General features: G+C 57.6%; 1 protein-coding gene across 2 annotated transcripts in view; it reads right to left on the bottom strand.

Moving 5' to 3' along the window:
- RAI1 (retinoic acid induced 1) overlaps nucleotides 1-21,694 on the bottom strand; it is a 68,964-nt gene extending 47,270 nt beyond the window's left edge. The window contains exon 1 of one of the 2 annotated variants that reach the window (XM_082772476.1): nucleotides 21,573-21,694. The gene's annotated coding sequence lies outside the window, so the exon portion shown is untranslated. The remainder of the gene's footprint in view (nucleotides 1-21,572) is intronic. The other variant, XM_082772474.1, reaches the window with a different exon arrangement.
- Between the last annotated feature and the right edge of the window lie 544 nt (nucleotides 21,695-22,238).

Genomic DNA, 22,238 nt, shown 5'->3' with positions numbered 1-22,238 from the left:
CTTTCCGCCCCGCGCCTCCTTTGTCCCGCACGCTGCGGGCAGACAGACAGAAGGTTCCCACCCGAAACCCACCTCTCCCCTCTGCCTTCAGCTGAGCCCAAACAAAAAACAGATGGAGAACGAAACGCTGGCAGGGGGAAGCATATGGGTTGCACTTGCGGCAGCCCTCCTGGAGCTGCGGTGTAGCCCTCCTGCCGCGGGGTCCCAGAGGGTCCCGCTACCCCCCTGCCCTGCCAAGCAGCCTGGAGGTGGAAGGGACACAGGGAGGGAAGGGAAACCAAGAGGAGAGAGCGAGCTTGGCACCTGAGGACGGTCCAGGAGGAGCAATTTCATCCTCCAAGCAGGATCTGCGCGATGCACAGCACACAGGGTTGGGCACAGGACAGCAGGGGACACTGAGCTGTGTTTAACTGAGCCCCATCCATCCCACACGCTCCCTGGGGAAAGTGGCCACAAAATTAAGTCGGTGCCCTAATGAATGCACCCTGCTTCGCCCGCTGAAAGCCCCTCAGGTGTGTTTAATACTGGGGTTTCGCTCAGCGCCTGACTTTGTGACCCTAACCATGTAATTTTTAGAGTTCTTGTGCACGCGTGAGCGTATCTTCTTCCACCACAGCCTCATCCTTTCACCGTCTTTCTGGAGTAAACAACTCCCAGACTTTTCAGTGTCTGTCCTCAGGGCTGCATCTGTCCCCTGAACGCTCCTCAGCTTTGAAATTGAGCCCCTGGAGCCGTGGCAAGCCATGCAGCATGGCAATGGGGTGGCCGCAGACCCAAGTGTGGCTCCTGGTCGAGGTTTCCTGCTGAGCACCACACTACTGGGGCCTCGGTGGTGGGCACCCGCTAACCCCACACGCTGCTGATGCTCTCCATGCAGTCCTGTGGCAGGAGGAGAGTGGAGAACCCACGGTGGGCTTGTGGAGCACACTCAAAATGCCCTGATGGATCGCCCTGCTCACATTGCATCCAGGGAGAACCACACCGGGGACGGGGACGGGGATGGGGAAGCACCCAGAAGCTGCTGGGAGCAATCAAAGCGCCGCGTCCTCCTTCCCCTTGCTTTTGCTTTCAAAACCCAGCCGCCCCCAACATCACTGTCACTGAGAGCAAAGGCAAGGAAGCTTTCAAATCACTGTAGTAAGCAGAGAGGGATGAGGAAAGGAAAGGAAGAGCCCTCTGATGGGAATGGGGCTCCTCCGTGGGAGGCTGGGCTCCCCCTCGCCCTCGGTACCCGAAGATGCTGGGCCGGTGGCTGCTGCGGCACAACGCGCAGCGAGAGGGAGAAGAAGAAACAGGAACCACCTTAAGGGAGGGGAGCCACCAGCAGAACAGTTTAAAATGACTAAATACTTTCCCAATATCACGGCTCCACGTAAGCACTGCTGTAATTGCCCTTGGGATGTTGCACAACCGGAGGGAGGGAGGGAGGGGCAGGTGCTGGAGGGGTAGGCAGGGAGGGAGCCGGCCCCAGCCTGCAGCACCCAAAGGACAGGGGAGCCCCCCTGCTGCCCCCCGGGAGAGCAGCTCCACACAAGCACAGGGACGTCTCCAGCACCTGGATTTAGCCCTGGAGGGGCCGTTCCTCGTTCCTCGGAGCCAGAGCGCTCCCGGGGGACTCCCTCCTGGCTGCCCCAGGGAGCAAGAGCAAAAGGCGAGGAACAGAGGAGGCGAGCGCACGGTGCGCCGCGCGGCACAGACAGCGAGAGGCAGAGATAAGGGCTTCATTCAAGCGCTCTCGCTCTCTGGAAGTCTCACGCAGAGCAGCTGGTCTTTCAGACAGTCGCACGCACGACATGCGAGCGCAGAGCGGTTCCATTTCTGGGTGCTTTTATTAGTGGCACTCAGGCAGGGGCATCCACTCGACCCCCCGCGCAAAGGAAAACGGCTGACTCATTCTTCCAGCGATGCTCGAGAGCAGGACACGGCGCTCTGGAGCAGCAGCACGGGTCCTCCCCGCGCTTCGCAAGCCAGATCCCCGGATCCGGGCTCAGACACCACGCGTGTACGCAGGCAGCAGCTAAACCGCGGGATGCGCCGGCTCCCTGGATAGAGCACCCGCAGCTTTTGCTTCCAAAAGCAGCCCGCTGATGCTGGAGGCGGGAGGGAAACCTCTGAGAGCTGCAGTCCCGGGGTTTAAAACATCCGTGGGCCACCAGCCATTAAAGAGGATGCTGGGCTGGTTGGCTGCTCTCGGGTCTTTACGCCAGGTTCATCGCTGTGCCGGCTGGGCAGCGTCCAGCAATGCATTAAGTGATGTGACTATTTCTGTTCTCATCACATGTTTGCTCTCATCCTCTCCAGGGTGTGTGTGTGTGTGGGGGGGGAGAAAAACACATTCATTATGGAGCGTCTTATTTTGGTGAGGCTTTTCCTCTCCCTGCGTACGCGTGCCGTTGGGCTGGCGGAGGAGAAGGTAGGGGTTTGTTTTCCCAATATCCAGCATACCCAGGTATTTCTCTTCGAGGAGGCAAAGTCAAAGAAATGCTAATCAAATATCCAGGAGTGCACAGTGCTGACATCTGCACCTCGCTACTATATGGCCTTTCATTAGCATTACCTAAATGTACGACCGTACAAAGAGCAAGATTTCCTTAGCAACAGGGCTGCCTTCATATTTCCTCCCCACTACCCCCTGCCCTTAGAAGAAAAATGACTTCAGCTCTTTTGCAGAGCGGCGCTCGCAGCCGCTCGGCGCTGCAGCAGTGCTGCGCGGCGCTGCCAGCCTTGCTATATGCTGCATCTGGGACGCCTTCCTCTCCACGCCGGGACCCGCCAGCCATAAAGCAACCTCTTGACTTAGCTCTTCTGCACAGCCACCATAAAACTCCTCTCCTTTCCTAACCGAGCATATGCAAAAGAGCGCTGTAAAGGGAGAGCGGGGAGAGCCTCTCCTCCGGATGACTTACAACTCCCCTTGCACAGGGAGGGGGATGTCCAGCACGCACGGCGATGCCGGCACCGGTGGCTGCCCCAAATTTGCTCCGTGTCGCCCGGTGCTGGCTGCCCTCCTGCCCAGACCACGCTTGCAGCCATCTCCGCCTCGGGCAGGGAGCTGCCAACCCCCTCCTGCCCGGATCTGGGCCAGGAAGACTGAACACTTCATCCTCCGCGCTCTCCCCCGGTGCCACCGCCTGGTGCGCTGGGCTATTTTAGGAGATCGTCTGGGAGCCTGGCACACGCACCGCGCTGCCGGGAACTCCCTGCTTCTGTTTCTGAAAGCTGGAGGCTGGGATCCTGCTGGGGCTCACCCCTGTGATTCCCGAGGTCTGACCCTCCTCTTGCTGGGACTGGCGCGAGGCTGCCGAGTCAAATGGCACCGGTCCCGGTTAGCAGGGTGAAAGGGGAGGAGGACCATGCCCTCCCCGGCATCTCAACCCCTCCAACTGGGGCTGTGACCACGAAACCTCCCCCCCCGAGCCCCACCGGCACTTCTCAGCGTCCTGCCACCATTCCCCGCCTCTCCCACATGGATACTCTCTCCCTTTTCCATTACGACGGGGTCTTTGATTGCGCGATCGCATAACTATAATGAGACAAATATTTATTTTGCAGATATGGGTTAATCAGACCGAAGGTATAGAAATATTTCATGCGCTAATCAGAGTACCTTCAGCAATCAGTATAGTAAATAACTCAGGTAAATTAACATAGGAGAGTTCCCTTATCAGGTTTTAGCCTAAGATATATGTGCATTAAGGACTAATTTGCCCTCCCCCCTCAGATTTGGGACGGAGCCCAAGACGGGGTTCAGACCCAGGGCCCTCCCACACGCTTCCACGGGCTCTGGGGGGGCTTTTGCTCCTGGCGGGATCAGGCGCCGGGATGAATATTCAGCAGCGCAATCGCCGCGCCTTTGTTTTCTGAGCCCTGCACCTTTAAAATTCCAAGGGCTCCGCTGTTTGCAGCTCAGACAGCCTTTTTGCATTCAGTTCGTCGCAGGCTGACACAGAAGACACGATGGAGCAGGTTGTGTCTCCTGCTCTGAGCCCTTCACGCCGCTCTGGCAGCGTGCAGGGGCCATATTAAGAGCCGCCAGTAATTAGCGGATCCTCCCGCCCCAGCGCGGCGCAGAGCAGCCGCAGGCTGCCGGGGCCACCGGCCACAACGGGGCCAAAACGGTGAGATTTTGGGGCTCCAGTGCAGAGGGGCTGAGGGCAGGATGAGCCAAGTGACAGCAGGCCTGCAACCGGGGCAATCTCCAGTGCCACCACAAATTAGCAGTCCCTGGAGAGACCTTATGTGTAAGGGCAAGAGCTGCGCAGACCCTCCAGCCTCTACATCCCCTGCTCAGAAACCTGTGTCCCCAAACCAAGCTGCTGCTTTTCTGTCTCAGAGCGGCTCCTGCAGCAGCATTTTCCTGGGTTTCCTCCGAAAATGCTCCCGCAGAGGATGCCCTCGCCTCCGCCGCGTTTTGGGATCCCTGCGAACAAAAAAGCACTGGAGGAATGGCAGGCATTATAGTAACGATGGTGACAAATTTAATTAGAGCAGGAAGCTCTGGAGCGGATTTCAAATGGCAACACGGCATTTTGTGTGAAAGCATTGCACGGCTCCCCCCCCACCACCACCCTTTCAGCCTCCCTGCCGCCGCCACCGGGCTCCTTCCAAAGCCACCCCACCCCGCAGGATGCGTCCCTCTCTCCTTTTCCCACATGTCGTCCCCTGCGCCCCCCAAGGACTGACACATTCCCGCGGTCTGGAAAATGCAACTGTAGAGCAATTCAATAATACAGCGGCCAGATGTGCAACAGTATATCCAACGTGTCATTCAAAGGAGCCCTTCAGCAGAGCCGAGACATGCTATCCCGCAATCTTAACTAATACATCCTGGGGCCCTGGAGGAGTTGATGGATATATACAATTCCCTTTCCTACAGCTGTGGTCCCTTTTAGAGGGGGCATCCAGACTCAACAATAGCCCCGCTGTTGCTTTCAAGACAGAACCTCTTCAGACAGACCGGGCTCGATCCCGACCCCGCGGCCGCCCGCGCCGCTCCGTTGGGGTCGGTGGGGTTTCGGCACGAAGGGCTGGAGGCAGGATCCGGCCTCGTGCAGCCAGCATCTGCAGCTTCACCTTGTGCTACAGCCTCTGAGAAACCTTGGTAACTGGTTGGAATAGAACCACCTTGGGGAAAAGGCAAGCGGAGAGGAGCAGGTAATAAGATTTCTAACTGGTGCTGGTAGAAAGAAGGAAGTAATATAACAGTTTAATTAATCTATGCCTATTAGCGTTATTAAAGAAAACAGGGAGCTATTGGAGATTTACCTCAGAGAATATCATCAAATGGGGACCTTCTGCAGGGAATTTTATGTCTCTGTGCCCAATTTATAACCAGCACGGAGGTGTGGTGTTAGTGACAGCCAGCGCTGAAATGTCACAGTGCTTAGAAGTCATTAGCTGGGGACACAGGGAGAGAGAAAGAGAGGATGGAGGAGGGGACAAGGGAGAAATGGGGAAGGAAGGAAAAGGAATTAATTTAATTAAAAATATCTTTAGAGCCTGTCTCTTGATTTGTGTGGTTTTGGGGCTTGGCAGAGCTGCTGAGAACGGTGTGGAAGGAAAATCAAGGTTGCTGGGGCTTTTTGAAGCTGATAAAAAAAAATAAGCACACTTTTCATGTTCAGGAAGATAAATCCCCATTTTCTCAGTCTCAAGACAATCCAGTTATTTACTGACAGTTTTACTGTGAAATAAAAAGGGCTTTAAGCTTCTTTCTACTTGATGTCTCCATAGCCTGAATATTATTAGATCCCAGCCTGGTGCAGCTGGAGTTTTGGTTAATAAATTTAACGTCATTAGACAGAAAAGCCTTCTACTGAATGTTGCAATTCTCTCTTTCTTTTTTTTTTTTTTTTTGCCGTTGCAGTCAGACTGTATGTAGGTGGTAAGAATCAAAAGAAAGGAAGTGCGCCTGGCAAACAGGGGAGCGCTAAAAAAAGGTTTCACTTGGGCTGGGGCTGGGCGCGAGGGTGTTTCGCCCTCAGACGATGCTGGGCTGAGCCCCCCTGGCCCCGATGCTGTGGCAGCAGCGCTGTTTTTGTGGCATCTTGCTGCAAAACACCACGGTGCCTCGCCGGGCGCTCAGCCCAGGTGAGGGGATGGCACCGCAGCAGCCATGTCCGCCGCAGCTGCAAGGCTTCTTGGGCTGGTGTTAGGCTGGGGTAGAGAGCTTGTGAGAGGCGATGCCACAGTGCTCGGGGCCACCTCAATGAGGCCACCACGGGGCTGTGCGTAGGGTGGCTTTTTGGAGAGGAAAAGTCTCGCTTTCCACCTGAAGTCTGCCGTCAGCGAGGCCAAAGGCAACACAAAACGCGACTCAGTGGGACAAGCTGGGGACCAGAGCTGAGGGATGGGCAAGGAGAAGGCATGCAGCAGGGCCTCCATCGTCTCCTGTGGAGAGCCAGGTTGCTGCATCCCCTCAGAGCAGGGCTCGTCCTTCTGGAAGGAGAGCTCCCATCCCAAACCCAACATGGCCCCCTTGTCCCCTCAGGGCGGCCGCCATCTTGTGCCTCCCCCTGCCTGCCCCTCTCCTCAGCTGTGGTCCTCCCGCTGCTTCCCCTGCCATGGTGTCTTCTCCTGTCACGAAATGCACAGGCTGGGAGGAAGACACTGAGGAAGACACCGATGAAGATGCTGAGGAAGATGTCATGCCACTCTCATTCCCCCATCACATGCCTGACCCACTTCTTCCCCAGCTCCCACCTCGCCATCCCACCACAAGCAGGCAGACGCCATCCCCGCCAGCAAGCCTGAAGAGTGGTGGCGTTAAGGGGATGCTTCATTTTGGGGAGAAACCAACACGGTTTGGGAAGACCAAACATGGTGGGTTGGTTCTCTAACCCCTAAACCCTGCAGGCGTTGGGGACATCAGGATAGGGCTGCGGGAGCGGGGACGTGAAGGACCAGGATTCGCCTCCCACCCGGTGGCCCTGCAGCTACGGGTTCACCCTGTGTGGAAAAAGCCTCTGCATCTGAGATAAGCCCTTTGACAAAATAAACAGCGTCGGCTGGAAGGAGAGAAGCGGGAGAGGGGTCTAGGGGAGATAGCGAGGGGCCGGGCGAGCCAGGGCCGGCAGGGACGGTTGCGGAGCCAGGGGCTGCCGGGAGGGGAAGGAAGTGGTTGTTGTGGGAGTAACGTCAGGAAGAGCCTCCTGAGGGGCCCCGGCGGGCAGGGAGAGGGAGAGATCTGAGAGTTCACGGGACGGGGACGGGGACGGGAGGAAGCGACGGGGCAGAGGAGGCTAAAAGGAAGAGTCCTGCATGGGGTACATGCCCCAGTGCCACGGCGGGCCAGGAGAGCCCGACCACTGCAAATTGATCCCTAAAATAAAAAGGTGTTTATTTTTTATCCTTTTTTTTTTATATTCTTAAATCCTCCTCCGGTGAATAAAAGCAAAACAAATAATCGCAAGAAGCGAGGATGGGTAATTAGCAGCAGATGGCTCGCGATGACAGGTATCTCGGTACCTGTGCACCCCTACTTAACAGCCTTCACGCTTGGAGGTGCTCCCAGACCCGCCGCCTGCGCCAGCCCAACAATTGCAGCCCGGCGAGAGGCACGGATACGGGCGTGCAGACAGCAGCGCCCGTGAGCTGCTTTAGGGAAATCCAGTTCCGAGCCAAGGCAATGCATGCAGAGTCATTAATCTAGGTCTAGTGCCAATAGGGATGGCTTTGCATTAGCGCCGGGCCCCTTTGTAGTTCAGACAATCGGTCGTATTCAAACAGCGCGAGATAACGCTGCAGAAAGCTGAGACCATCGCAGCTCATTCCTCCTGCTAGGGGTGGGGGGAGAGGATTTCCAGGCAAAATAGCATTGCATTAATGGGACTGCTCAGTATTCTGCACAGACGCTCGCGGATAATGTCTTTGCAAACTAACTGCAATAAATTAATTAAATTAATCTACTATGCCGTGCTTGTCCCCACCCAACATCAAATTCAAGGATGATCAGGGCTTGCCTTATCCTCCATAGCCTACGAAAGAATCTGATCTCACTTGCTCTAGAGTTTCTGAGGCACTGAATTGCAAAGTACCACCTGCCTCACTAAACTAATCACCAGCCTGGTGGTTTAGATCACATCAGTTTTACATGTAATTAAGACTGTCCAGGAGGGCATGCAGCTGCTTACATGGTCGTTCCCTCTTATACAGCAACGTGCCTCCTGCTCAGATAGGTGCAATTAAACAAGCCTGTTCACAGTCATTAAGCATTAATGCACCTCATTAGCATAAGAACTGGAAGAAGCTTTGATGCAGGGAACCCCGCAGGAGAAGGAGATAGAGAGAGATGTACATACAGACAGGAAGGCGAAGGGCTGGGCCACCACCTCCTCGTGGCCCCGACCATCCATTCCAGCTCCATTTCTCCAAAGCAATGAGCCATGCCGTGCCCTCCTCCCCAGAAATGGGACTGGGTTATCTTTCTCTCCCCCTCCCCCCTTTCTAAATTATGCCGGTGGAAAAAAAAAAAAAAAAGAGGAAAAAAAAAAAAAACACACCACAAAACTGTTGGGATATTAACCTAGCGAATCCATTAATAAGCTGAACTCTCTGTTGGCTTTGACACAGCACACTAAAGCTTTAAAGAGACAGGGCCCCAGACGCTGGAGATAGGGGCAGAGACAACAGCGCTAACAAAGAGCCACTGTTGCCACGGCCGTGGCCATCTCGGGTAGGTCCAGCTGTCTTTGGTGTTCTGTTTTCCAGACACAAAGAGCAGACTGAACCGTTTTGGTCTGAATGGCTTTCATTTGATGGTAGAGAAAATGAGAGGGAAGAAAGAACCTAAGTAAAGTGTCCAGGAGAGAGAAAAAAAAAAAAAAAAAGGGAAAAAAAAAAAAAAAAAGAGCATGGTGCGCTGCAGGTCTTCGGTGAGAAAGGCTGCAGCTCCCTGGAGCACAAAATGGGGCTGTCTCAGCCAACGGGCACGGTGCAAGGGGAAGGCGACGTCGCGGTTTCGGAGCCGTGCGTGCCACCGTCAGTGAGGCTGCGTGGGTAAGCAGGGATGCACGCTCCTGGGAGCCAGGCTGCCCGTCTCCTCCACGCTTCCCCGGTGCTTTGCACAGCACCGCGCAGGTCTCCAGGCGCTATCAGACCTCAGATAATAAACAGCTTGTCTGACTTGGTTTTAATCTCCAAGGGAAAAACGTGTGTTTGTACAGCACCTGGCACCACCAGGCTCAGAGCCTGTTGGGAGACTCCAGGCTGGACCACGGCGCGTTGGTATGCGCAGCCTCGGCAGGCTCTGCTGCTGCCACGACAAGAAACGGGCTTGCACCGGGAGCATGAATCAGCTGGAAAAAGCGCATCTCCCAGTGAAATGGCTTCGGGGAACCGCCACGCTCACACGCTGCCGTGGGGCTGTTCCGCAATCCACACCCCAACCCAAACCGTACCCTCAGCGCCTTGCCTCCATCCCGAGCCGGGACGAGGACGTGCACGCTCCGAAAAACCTCCCTGCTGCAGCTGCAGAGTCAAGATGCCAAAGTCGTGCCCTTGTGCCTCTGCCAGAGGCCAAATCTGCATCCCGGGCTTGAAAAACAGGTCTACAATTTCCAGTCCAGATCCCTCTGTTATAAAGCACGGCTCTGAATGATGGAAACGGGAGCTGAGACCAGTTAGATGCGTAAGCCCACCCACCGGAGAGCCCCGCAGGCTCGTCCCTACAGCACGTGCCCTGTCCCCCTGTCTAGTCCAGTCTGTAAGTGATAAAAGCGTCCACGACTGCAGCTCTCAGCTGGGAAGAAGAACAAACAACCCAAGCAGATCTCACCACTGGGAAATGATTTCTAAGGGTCTCCAGAGATAGCCTCTTTCCTACGCTCATTCCATTAGTGCTGTGCATGCTCCATTGTCCCAGTCTCTCCCTCCTTAGTGGTTACATCCTACAAATACAAACAGATTTCGAATCCCCTGTAGCCATTTGGCCCATGTTGATAATAATTTTCCCTCCTTGAGCACCTTTTATCTAGAGATCTGAAAGCATCTCCCCGGCATTAATAGTCATTAGCTCCTCCACCACCACGCAACGTAGGGTTAGAGCCGTCACGTTTTACAGCTGGGGGGAACTCGGGCACGGCGGTGCAGGCGGTCCCGACAACGAGCAGCACATCTCATGCCCCGTTAAATGGCACACGGCCGGGGGCACTCGTCCCCTGGCTGAATCTGCGCTGAATTGGGCCCTAAACAATTTGCCAGCAGCGTCAGAGAGAGGAAGAGATCCCAGGTTTGCATCTGAGTCACCCAACCCTCTGTTTTCCCGTCTGTGCGCAGAGAAGTCAACGGAAAGTCTCCCGTGGACTGCAGTGGGAAGTTCACGCTTTTTGAGTCAGTTAAAACAGCTTTTTTTTTTTTTTTTTTTGCTTTTTTTTTTTTTTTTGGAGGTTGTGGGGTGGGGAGTAGCGGTTAAGAGGCTTTTACTGTGCAGTCGTTTTGATAAACTGAGGGAGCCAGGCTTTTACCCAGCAACAGGCTGGGAGAATGACTGATGGAGACCATGACCCCAGTGAACCACAGCCCTGCTCCCCTGGTCCCTTCCCATTTGCCTTTTGTGATTACAATTAGCCGTGGGGGCCGGCAGGTGGAAAAAAAACATCACGAAAAGGGCCCCCCCCCCAGCCCCGCTCCCACCCCCTCATTGTCTGCATGAGGCTGGCTGAGCGTCTGCACACTGCAGTCCTCTGCCCATTGTGCTGCTGAGAACATGCGAACAGACGCTCTCGGGCGATGGGTTTTATTGAACGCAACTTCAATGGCAAATGGAGAAAGGAGGAGGAGAAAGGGGGGGGGAAGGAAAAAAAAAAAAAAAAAAAAGAAGCCTTGAAAATCCATGCCAAAAAAAAAAAGAGGTGGGGAGGGTGTTTTTTTAATGCAATCAATGGCTCCTTCCTATAACTCTGCCTGTTGTGAGGAAATTTCTTTCCAGTAGCAGCCAGCAGCAGTCCCAAGGCTGTGACATTGCTGTAACGCTTGGAGCTCAGCTCTCTATCTCTGGCAGCAGCCCCGTCTTTTTGTCATTATTGGCTGTGATTGCAGGGGGTGCACGCCAGCTCTCCGAGTGCTGAGATATTGCTGTCTTCCCCTCCCTCTGGACAACCTGCCCTCGGAGAGAGGAGCTGGGGAGGGCGGCGGGGAGGAGACGGGGGTGAAACCGGGAGCTGAATTCTCCCTGCCTCCCCCGAGTAAGCTCCTATCCAAACCCACACGGATAGGTAGAGGTCCCCAAGGCCCTTTCGGAAAGCTCATTAGGAAAGTAGTGACAGATGCATTAGCTATTAAAAAAAAAAGAGGGGGGAGAAGCTATCACAGAACTTTAAAAAAAACGCAGCAGCAGCCGCCCGACAGTTTTACTGCTGTCAGATCCTTTTTTTTTTTTTTGGTGGGCACGACGCAAAGCAGGAGAGGTTTGGGGAAATATCTGACGCCTCAACCCTTTTCCCAGGCTCTGGACTGTCAATAAGCCAGCCAGGATATTTCTCAGACCCCCAGGGAGGGAAAATACCAGCTCTGGGCCTTCGCCTGCCCATTGCCCTGCACCTGCTTGCCCTCCCTGTCCTCCTGGAGAGGGGTTTGGGAAAGGGCTGGAGGAACCTGCTGGGATGCTACGGGTGGCCAAAAAAACGCGTGTCAGCTGCTGCCATCACCGACTGCAAGCTGCAGCCCAGGGAGGACAGGTCTTGGCATGAGATGCTCCCTTCCCAGATAAGCAGGGGCTGCTGAGCTGGTGACAGTCCTGCGTGCTGGGACCTGCTGTCCCTGCAAGCTCTGGCCCGGTGTAAGGACGGGTACAGGTGACACTGTGCAGCTGCACTGGGCTGTGAAACCCAGGAGAGTGGCAGCACCAGGTTGCAACTCCAACCCATCAGAGACCGGGGAACGGGCGTGCTAGTGGGATGCAGCAGCAGGAGCACTAAAAATTGCCCCCCTGCATTGGGACCAACACCTCTGGCAGCTGTGGAGCCCTGCACAGGGGCAGGTAAAGGACAGGGAAATAGGGGGAATGGCTCAAAACTGGGTGCTCAGTGTGGGGGGCCGGGCTGGTGAGCTGGGAAGGGCAGGGTATGGATGGGGAGGCAGGAGCGGGACGATGGCACGGCCTGGATACCCCCATCCTATGAACCTAAAAGGTTCTCCTACACCTGCGTGGAGAGCAGAGCCCAGGTACGAGCAGCCCAGCAGATGTGGCACCTGCGTGACAGCTCCCGAGCAGCGCGAGACGAGCTGGGATCGGCGTCTGAGCCTCTACGACAACGCTCCTTGCGCAGACAGCAGCGGGGCCGAAAGCACCTCTTGCACCAACCCAGTCCCAGCACCAGCTCCTGCCCCCGTTTGTGGCATTTTCCTCCTGCCATCCACGGCCACGGGGTGCTCACCCTAAGGACACGGCTATTTCCAAAGCACCAAGAGGGGCACCGGGGGTGGTCGTGAGCCCGTGCCACTCGATTTCCCCTCCTGCCACCTTCAATCTGCAGCCGGGAGGCAGAAAGCTCGCTGGAGGAACAGCACCAGCAGACACCGTCCCCCTCGGTTGAGTTTTAAATGGCTCTCGGATCCCTTCAGACAAATCTAAATGCACCGATCCTATTGTGTGCATAAATCTTTGCACCGGGCCTGCACGCCTCCACACTATTGATAAAGAGAAACGAGTCTTAAATATTTAATGAGCGAATAAACCCGTTAAGAGGATATGATTAACTGCACGCCACAGCTCTGCATTTAAGGTGTCCCTGCTGTACCTTTAGAGGGGTTTTATTTTTAAGGGAAATCGGCAGCAGCAGCTGGTGGAAGCGAGCAGCCGGGGCCGCCCGGGTGCTGCACCACCGGCAGCGCCAGCCCAGGCATAAATACACTGCGGGGGCCCCCGCTGCCAATGGGGGGGGATCAATGGGGCCATTTGGTGGATGGGGGGCAGAAAATAGAGCCCGGGAGGGTCTATGAGGGGTAGCAGGAGGCAGTTTGGGGGTTAGAGTAAACGCCCGGATCCCAAACCTTCCTGGACTGGTCTCCCAGCGGGACGGGGCTGCTCTCGGGGCAGCGGGAGTCCTTGGAGCTATTTCCAGCCGAACCACGGAGCTGGAGGATGACCTTGGGCAGGCCACTTACGGTCACTCTGCCTCGAGCTGAGCTCAGCGCGACGCTGCCGGAGACTCGTCCGCTGCGGGTGCGGAGCAAGGAAATATTGGGAGCCAGGAGCTCTGCGCTCTCCTCCCCTCAGGACCAGGAGAGAGCAGCCTCGGGTACCCAGCAGGGCACGGGTACCAAGTCCCTTCCACGCCTGGGCCAGCCCACGGGATGCTCTCGGGCACACTGAGAGCCGCAGACGGGAGATTTTTATAAACGGAGCGCTATAAAAGTCCCCCAGCAATGTGACTTTTTACGATTCAAAATTATTTTGATCGTTATTTTTACCCGAGCTCGGAGAATAATACAAACGAAATCACCATGAATCATCACTCAACTTCTTAAGAACGTTAAATTTAGCTGTTTTTGTGCCACCTTTTTGTTTATGTTCTCCAAGCGTTTCTTGCCAACGAGTTACCGGCAAGGATTTTTGGCCAGAAAGAGAAAAAAAAAAAAAAAAGGAAAAGACAGACTGTTAATTTTAAGCAGCGACGGAAGATATCGGAAGAAAGTGAATTTAAAATTCTTAATCGCAACAGTTCCCTCCCCAAAACCTCGAGTCGAAAAATTTCGCCCGCCCAATCAGGAAGCCAAAACCCACCATGTGATGCGAGATCCCAATTAAAACCGCTCCAGTTCTCGAGACCAAGTACTCACAAAAGAGCAAAGACCGCGAATTATTTGCAGAAATTATCCGGAGGACAATTTTGAATAATGAATACGACGGGGGGAAAATCGCAGACACTTGGAATGCTTAATGCAACTACCAAAAAAAAAAAAAAAAAAAGAAAGAAAAAAAGAATCGCGAACAATTTGCAAGCAGAAAAGAGGTGAAAAGCGCGGAATAAATCATTTCTCAGAGTCCTTCCCCCCACCAGCGATTATGACATACGAGCGGTGCCCCGGCACGGCTGTAAATGCTGCAGAAACCCGCTCTGTGCTGACAGATAGATGGAAGTCACGCCTGGAAATGCACCTAATGGGAGAGGCTGTGCTACCGCAGGCAGGTGAGGGACCCCGCGCCCAGCGCCGGCTGTAAATCGGGGTTGAGACAACCCAGGACGTGCCCAGTAGGAGGGAAAGATGCTCAGGGTGATGGAGCCGAGCAGGGAGCAGCCACCGGGTGCGTAACCCCGACGTGCCAGACCCCAAAAGGCACGGGGCACTGTTGAGGGTGAGCTTCTGGACTGTGTGGCTGTGTTTGGCACGAGGGGTGGGAGATGCTGGCTCCTCCTGGCTCTCCGGGTCCTGGCTCTGTGCTGGGAAACGCCGTCCTGCAGCACATGGACCTCAAGCACCCAGGTACGTGCAGGGTCTGGATTTTGGCAGCTCCCACCCTGCCTCGGCCATCCCTTCTCGTACCAGGGCTGAGCCAACTGAGAGCAGCTCCCACGGCCACCTCGGGCACTTGGAGAGTGGAGAAGCGATGGCTGCTTAAACCCGAAAGTCCCCCGTGCCCAGGCACCAAACTTCACATCTTTCTTAGACTGACAACAGGCAGCTTTGCAAAGCATTTCCACCACTGAACCTGGAGACCAAACCTGCACCAGGCTCACTTTTCAGCCGTGGAGAGAGAGCTGCTGATGGGAGAAGGCACACGGAGCTCGGAGGAGAGGTGCTGGAGGACCCCAGAGACACGGCGGGGCTGGCACCGTGCTGGGACCGGCGGATCCAAAACCCCAGGGGATTGCTGCGAGGGGTGAGACCTCGTAGTCGCTGCCTGCAGAGCCTGCAGCTGCCCCCCCTGAGCCGGGCAAAGTCTGCAAACGCCGCTCACGTGGGAGGCACTGGGGCCTCTTCCTGCCCGAAAATCGTGCGCGGCACAGCGCAGCAACGGTCTGCTGGAGATGGAGCCGCGCACATCCCAGCCCGCTCAGCTGACGTCGGGCAGGGTAACGAGAGGTTACAGCCTGATCACAAGACACGCTGACGAGGCATCTTCCCCTTCTGGGGAGGAAAGTCAAGTGCAAAAGTTGTAGCAGGAGCCCGGCTGCCTCCTGTGCCACCGCCTTCCCGCAGCTCGGCTGGCGGGGAGAGACGGTTCCTCTCGTTTCCCTTTGAAATGGAAGGGAAATGCAAAAAAAAAAAACACAAAACGCTGTGTTTTGGGGGCGAGAATTAGGAAAAAAAATGAAGTTCTTTAATGCTTTGGGCCTAATATTCCCCAAAGGCTCTGCAAACGGAGGCTGGATCTCTTGGATTCGCTCGGGTTCAGGATGTTTGTACCAACTCGCACCAACTCTGCGACGAGCCTCGCAGGGAAGCCTTGCTGCTCACCACCCGGACTGAGGCATCAGGAGAGCTGCTCCTAAACCGAGTCATTATCTGCTGTTAGCTCACCTGGAATCCCTGCTTCCTCACGTTATTGTCCTGCAGAGGGAAACAGCTCCTTAAAAATAAAAACGGGAAGGAGCGAGCTGTCCCCCAAGGCAGGACCATCTTTCCAGAGGGCTCCGATGGGTCCCCAGCATCCTGCACCACTGGCAATTAAGAGCGTCGTGGTGGCTTCGGGGCTTTCATCTCGTGCCCCTTGATTTATCACGGATTCCCTGTTGAGCAACCAAACCATCCTGCTCCGCTCCTGCTTTTCCAAGCCCTGCTGCTGGATGTTGTGGGGCAATTTGCAGAGCGTGGGCGTTTGCTTCGTGTGTCCAGGGAGAGCAGAGTCCCCTTGGAAAGCCGTGCCAGCAGGACGGTGCTGCTGCTGCTGGGCAGGGAACCAGGCAGGGCCAACCAGCCTCTCCTAAAAAAGCCTCAGAGTGAGGCGTTTGGAGGATGGAGGGGTTTGAGGAGGATGGAGAACACCCGAGATCCCCCAGGCTCTGCTCCTGTCTGTCCGGTGGTTCCCCCCCAGCACCGATTTGGCTGGTACGAAGGTTGCCTTAATTCCTTTTGGGGACAGCTCGTTGGGATGATGACTGGTGCCAAGGGCACTTCTGTGCCCCAATCTCTTGCAGCACCTGCCTGCTATCATGCTGACTTCACAGACGGGGAAACCGAGGCACAGAGCTGGCTCTGCAGATCCCCGAGGCTCCGTGCTCCAACGCCACCCCCCAGGCGACCCCAGCACATGGCCCACAACCCACTGAACGCCCCCAAATCCCCCCCCGAGACACCTTTTGCACCCTCTCCATCCCCAGCTCGGCCTCCCCGAGCCCAAATCCTTCGGCCCTCCTCTCGAGCACCCGTTTCTGTCTCCGTCCCCGCCGAGGCTGGGGGGAAGCAGCATCCCCCCCGCAGCCCCCAGGATCGCTCAGCCCCGCCGCGGTGGTGGCAGCGGGGCAGACAATGACATTTGCTGCGGGAGCCTGACATTGAACCCAGGCAGTCAGCACGGCGGGCGTTTTGCTGGCAAGGGGAGCAGCTCCGCGCCGACACCGTCAGCGAGGGGACAGGAGAGGGAGGGGAAAGGGAAAAAAAAAAAAAAAAGCCGAAGCAGCAGCCAGACAGCTGCCTCTTCCTCCTCCTCCTTTTGTGCAGAAATGTGTTTTTGTTTGTCAGTCAAACAGATTGTTTTCTCCTTCTTTGCAGGCCAATTGTTTCTGCTCCTGCAAGATAAGGGATTGAAAAGGGCTATATTTTTATGGCACTGAATCCAGGCCCTCCGAATTGGAGGGGAGACATCAAGTGGGAGGAGATTCCTGTTCAAACCAGCACTCCTCTCCCCCTTTCCACTCTCCAATCCTATTTCCACCCCCATTTTCCTTTTTATTTTTTTTTTCTCCTTCCTCCTCCCGCCTGGAGCTGCCTCTCGGCCCTCTCGCTATTTAATCTCTGTGTCTCTGGTGGACTCGGGAGGTTTGCACAGCTTCGTCCTCTTTGCACCATCTGCTGAAAAGAATCCGTCTGTCCTTCTGCCGCTCTGTCCGGCGGCTCCTCCTGCCATCCTCCCCCAGAAAACAAGGGGAAAACGGGGCTGCTGCTGCTGCTGGTGAGCGTCCAGAGGAACAAAACCCAGGAGGGGGCTTCCTTTTTCTATGGCAGGCTTGAAAGAGCAGCCCCCTGTGTGGGGCAGGAGCGGTATGCAGAGACGAGGGAGGAACGTGGTTAACAAAAGCAAGCCCAGGCCGAGGGGAAGATTCCTCTCCTGACTCCAGAGCTGGCCGCAAGGAGCCCGCTGCCATCCTTCATCCCATCCCTTGCTGGGCTCCCCAAAATCTGCGATCCAGGCGGGATGGCGTTGACTCACGGTGAGCACGGAGAGCAGAAACGCCGGAGCAGTGACCCCAAAACGATCGCCGGCATCGGAGCCACGTCTTCAGAGTCTTCAGGGCAGGTCCCCAAGCCAAGAGACCTGGGAAAACCCTTGGTCCATCAGGGCTGGAGGCCACCCCAGCCTTGCCAGCCGCAGTGACAGGGTGGGGATGCTCTGTCCCAAGCACAAATCCCTCGGTCACATCGCACGTGGCTGTTCGGTGCCGAGGACCGGAGGGGAGGTTTTGCCTCCCTTCCTCGCGGGAGGAGAGCCTCGAAGGGGGCAGCGTGGTTCATATCCAGCTCATAAGCCTCTCAGAGCTCAGGCTCGAGGACTGAGATTCACTCAATTAATTTTGCTTTGGCAAAAAGTCCATTTTTATTGCTATTTCATGCCTTCAGTATAGATTTTCCCTGCTCGTCTCAAAGGGATAATAAAACCCGACTCGTTCTTTTTATAAAAGTCTCACACTCCCTCTCTCACCAGGCTCTGTGTTCCCCAGCTAGAGATGTAAATTTAAAGGGGAAATGCTGTCACTTAAAACAAAACAAAACCAAAAAAAGCAACTCAGAAAGCCGGTCTTTGAGCATATTCCAGCTCTCAAAAACTAGGCCGTGCAACCGAAGCAAAACCCAGTGGCAGAGCGGGCTCCGGATGCGATCCCGGACCCCCAGCGCCTGCACCTGCCTCCCCCCCCTCTGCCCTGCTGGTGCCCAGGGAAAATCCCAAATCTATGCGGTGCTGAGCAGGGAAAACGTGGGTTCTGAGCGTGTTTCCAGGTGTGCAAAAAGCCCTGACACCCACCCCAGCTTGGGCACATCCTGCCCGGTCTCCAGAAGGGTTTATCCACGGAGCATCCCCGTGTGAATAAGGGAAACCCTAATTCCTCTGCCCCGTGGGGACAGGACACGAGCGGAAACCAGGCAGTGCTGCTGCAATCGGTCACCAGTGAGTGGCAGCCACCCCTTGGGGACAGGGCAGCGTCCCCAGCACCGCTTTGTAGGAGCAGCTCAGACCCACATATCCACCAGGACGGGCTCAGGCTGTTCCCTCCTGCTCTGGCCATGCGTCTGAGCCGGTGATGTGCACAAATCCGCCGTCTCCGGGACTTTCCTTGCCTGGCTGGAAACCAGGAGCGCATCCAAAGCGGAGCAAGAGGAGACGTGCACGTGCCTGCGTGCTGCCAGCCGCCGTGCCACCGCCGCAGCAGCCGAGCCCTCGGCCGCACGTGCAAATGTTTCTTCTTCTTCTCCCCTTCCTCCTCCCTGCACCCGCGCCCTCGGCACGCCCCGGCCGCGGTGAGCTCAGCGCCCTGCTTGCGTCTGCAGCGCCCGCGGCGAGAGGAAACCCGCAGCTCGCCCTGTTCCTGCAGGTGTGCCTCCAACCGCCGAGGGGCTCGGGGCAACTCGCGCTGGGACGGGGAGGAGAGGAAAAGAAGAGGGTGAGGAAAACCCCCGGCGATGCCGCGCTCGCCGGCTAACCGATGGCCCCGTCGCCTCCTCCGTGCCCCCGGCTCCATCGGTTAAACCGAAGCCGTGCCGCGCTTCCTCTGATGGCAGCACCAACCGTCCTTCCCCGCCGCAAGCTGCCGAGCCCCAAAATAATTCTGCAGCCCTGCCAGGGCCGCTCCGACAGCTCCCGTGTCGCAGGAGCAGGCAGCCGGAGGGGGCCTTACGCTCTCCTGCAGAGCCCTCGCCAGAGCTGGCCCTCCAGGCTGGAAAATCCTTGGCGAGCTGTGACAACCTCCGCAGCTCAGGCAGAGGCGAGAGATGATTAAGGCTGGCTGAAATCTCGCAGGACCCTGCCGGCTGAGAGGCCCCCCGTGCACGAGACAGAAACACCCCGGGGCTGCTCCTCGCAACCTGCGCCTCCCCCTCACCTTCGCACGGGGCCGGGCACCGGAGCAAGGCCAGGAACCAGGTCACCGCCGCCCGTTTCCAGGCAGCAAAGGTTTGGAAGAGCAGAGGATCATTTAGCAGAGCGCCAGCGAAGGTTCAGAGCAGAGCCTTCAAATTACACGCTACAGAGCACTTTCCCTGCCTAAAAGGTCTCTGAAATGACTGTGGCGGCTCGGAAACGCAGCACTCTGCGTGCAATCGTTCCCTGGGGCTTGCAGAGGAGACGGAGCTGGGAGAGGAGAGGTGGCACCGCGGTGCCCGGCACGGGCAGCCCCTCCAGCAGCCGAGGACACGCTGCTCCTGGGCACCCAGCACGGCCCCCGCACCGCTTCCCTAAAGCTCCCCGGCAGTTTCTACTGCTCGTGCTATTTTTTGTTATTGTTGTGCTTTTTTTTTTTTTTTTTTTTTTTTCCCTTTCTCATTTCTCACTTCCTGCCTTGAACTTCACACAGCTCCCCGGCCCCGGAGCTGCCGTTCAGGGCTCTTGGTGACCCCCAGCACCACGCACAGCCCCCCACGGAGCCCCCCCAGCACCACCAGCGCGCTCGCCAGGCCTCCAGGCGATGCCACGGGGCTCAGACCTGATGTACACCAGGGGGGGAGCAGGGAGCAGAGAGCACTTGGGGGGAACCTGTCCTCTCCATTTCCCTTCCCATCCTTCTCCAGCCCGTCCCCCAGCAGCTCGAGCTCCATTTTCACCAGGCGGTGACAGCCACCAGCAGACCCGCTCTGAGCGCACAGCCCCGGGGCACCACACGCAGCCAGCCCCCGCCTCGCCACCCGCGTGTCCCCTCAGCCTCTCTCACGGCTGACAGCTCCCACATCCGCAGAGCCACCAGCACGGTGCTGCTCAGCCACCCCGGGGCGAGCTGCCACCCCAGGAAAGGCGGCTGCAGCGTCCCACAGCCACAGTTTTGGGATGCCCTGCCAAGTCCCAGCACCCAGCGAGGAAACTCCTGGAGCCTCCAGCAGGCTCCGGCGATGCCTAGAAGCTGGAGGTGAACTGGGAGAGCCCTCCGAAGGTGCTGGCACCACCAGAGCTGCCTGCCTTTCGCCTCACACATGCAAAACCCTCACTGTTGTTTCGGGGAGGGCAACAAAACACCGCTTGGGGAGGTCACCAGAGGACAGGCAGCCAAGGGACCGCTCGCCGCCAAAGGGGAGCGCAGGCAGGAACCGGTGGCCACAAGAAGCCTTCGCCAAGCCAAATCTGCTCACATCTAAGGGCCGGCACCACGCTAGGTGAAAGGCGGCGGGGAGCGAGCGCGCACCCCAGCAGCTCCCCGCTCTGACGTCAATGAAAACCTCCGGCAGGTCCGCGACGTCAGCCGCGACGCATCGCGACCGGCCCCAGAGCCCTCGAGGTGCCAACCCCCTAAAACTGGGGGGTCCGCAGCTCCCTCGGGACCCCCAGCTGGGAGAGCACCCAAAGGGGGCGAATGCTTGCAGGGGGTGGTGGCAAAAGGGTGGGCACGGGGGCAATTGCAGCTGAAAGGCAGCTCCAGCAGAAAGATCTCGGGGGGGGGGCGCAGGGGTCCCAGCCCACCTTGCTGCAGGGGGGCTTCGAATGCACAAAGTTGCATCCTCCTGAGCTGGAGGATGCTGCTGGGGGGGGCCACAGGGAGCCTAATTGCCCCTCCACGGCCTGGGGGGTGGCAGTGAGAGGTTCCCTGGCCCCTGTGCCATCACCGAGCTCCAGCCAAGGTTGTGCCTGGGGAGAGGGGGGGGTCCAGAACGGGAGGCGGTTGCAAATGCAAAGCACGGCACGCGCAGCGCAATGGGAGCACAGCCTGAATGCAGCGCAGGGGCCGTGGGGATGGAAAGGGAAGGAGGAAGGGAAAAGGGAAAGAGAAAGGAGAGGGAAGGGAAGGGAAGGGAAGGGAAGGGAAGGGAAGGGAAGGGAAGGGAAGGGAAGGGAAGGGAAGGGAAGGGAAGGGAAGGGAAGGGAAGGGAAGGGAAGGGAAGGGAAGGGAAGGGAAGGGAAGGGAAGGGAAGGGAAGGGAAGGGGCTGCAGCACACACCACCGGTGCCACCGCGGCTCCAGCAGCAGCAGCACGGCCGCAGCCGCCAGCGCGGTGCAATCGCAACGCGACGCCCCCCAGGCTCACCGCCCCGCGCCTGTCACCCCCCCTTCCCCTTCCTTCCCTTTTCCCTTCCCCTTCCCTTTTTCCCCTTCCCCTCCCCAAACCTCCCTCTCTACCCCGGGCCCTCCCCGGGCGGCGCTCCCGGTGCGCAGCGGCCCTGCCGGCGGAGCGCATAAAAAAAAAAAAAAAAACCACACAAAAAACCCTTTTCCTCCCCGGTGACCCCCCCACGGTTCCTCCCCGGTCTCCCCCCCGGCTGCAGCAGCCTCTTACCGGGCGGGCCGTGCCCCGCTGCGTCTCAGCGGCGGCGCTGGGCGGGGGTGGCCCCGGCGGCCATCCCCGGGCGGCCGCGCCGCTGTCCGCCGCCGTGCGAGCCGCCTCGGCGGTGTCAGCGGGCGGGAGCCCCGCGCGGCGCCGGGAGGGAGGGGAGGAAAGTCGGGGGCATGACCGAGCGCCGTCGGAAGTGCATTCGTTGCCCGTCGCCCTCCCCGCGACGGCGGCGACATCTGCCGGCGGGGAGCGCGCACCGCGAGGCGCGCACCGGGCTGCGCGCAAAAATAAAAGGGGGTGAGGGGGGCGCGGCGCAGGGCATCGCGGGGTAAAAGGGGGGGGAGGGAGGGGTGCTGGGCATCGCGGGGTGGGTGTGGGGTGATGGGGGGGGTGAGGGGTGAGGGGGATCGGGAATCGCGGGGGGGGTGTGGGGTGATGGGGGTGAGGGGTACTGGGTATCACCAAGTGCGCGCGGTGCACGGGGGGTGATGGGCAGCGGGTACCGGGCATCGCCGGCTGTATTTGGGGTGATGGGCACTGGGTACTGGGCATAGCCGGCTGGATGTGGTGTGCTGGGGGTGATGGGCACTGGGTACTGGGCATTGCTGGCTGCTCTCGGGGTGCTGGGGGTGATGGCACCGGGTACCAGGCATCACCGGCTGGATACGG

The sequence above is a fragment of the Aythya marila genome (assembly GCF_965140915.1).
Source record: "Aythya marila genome assembly, chromosome: 15".
In the NCBI taxonomy this organism is placed as follows: Eukaryota; Metazoa; Chordata; class Aves; order Anseriformes; family Anatidae; genus Aythya; species Aythya marila.
Note: the sequence above shows the minus strand (reverse complement) of the source record. Positions and strands in the feature narration are given on the sequence as shown.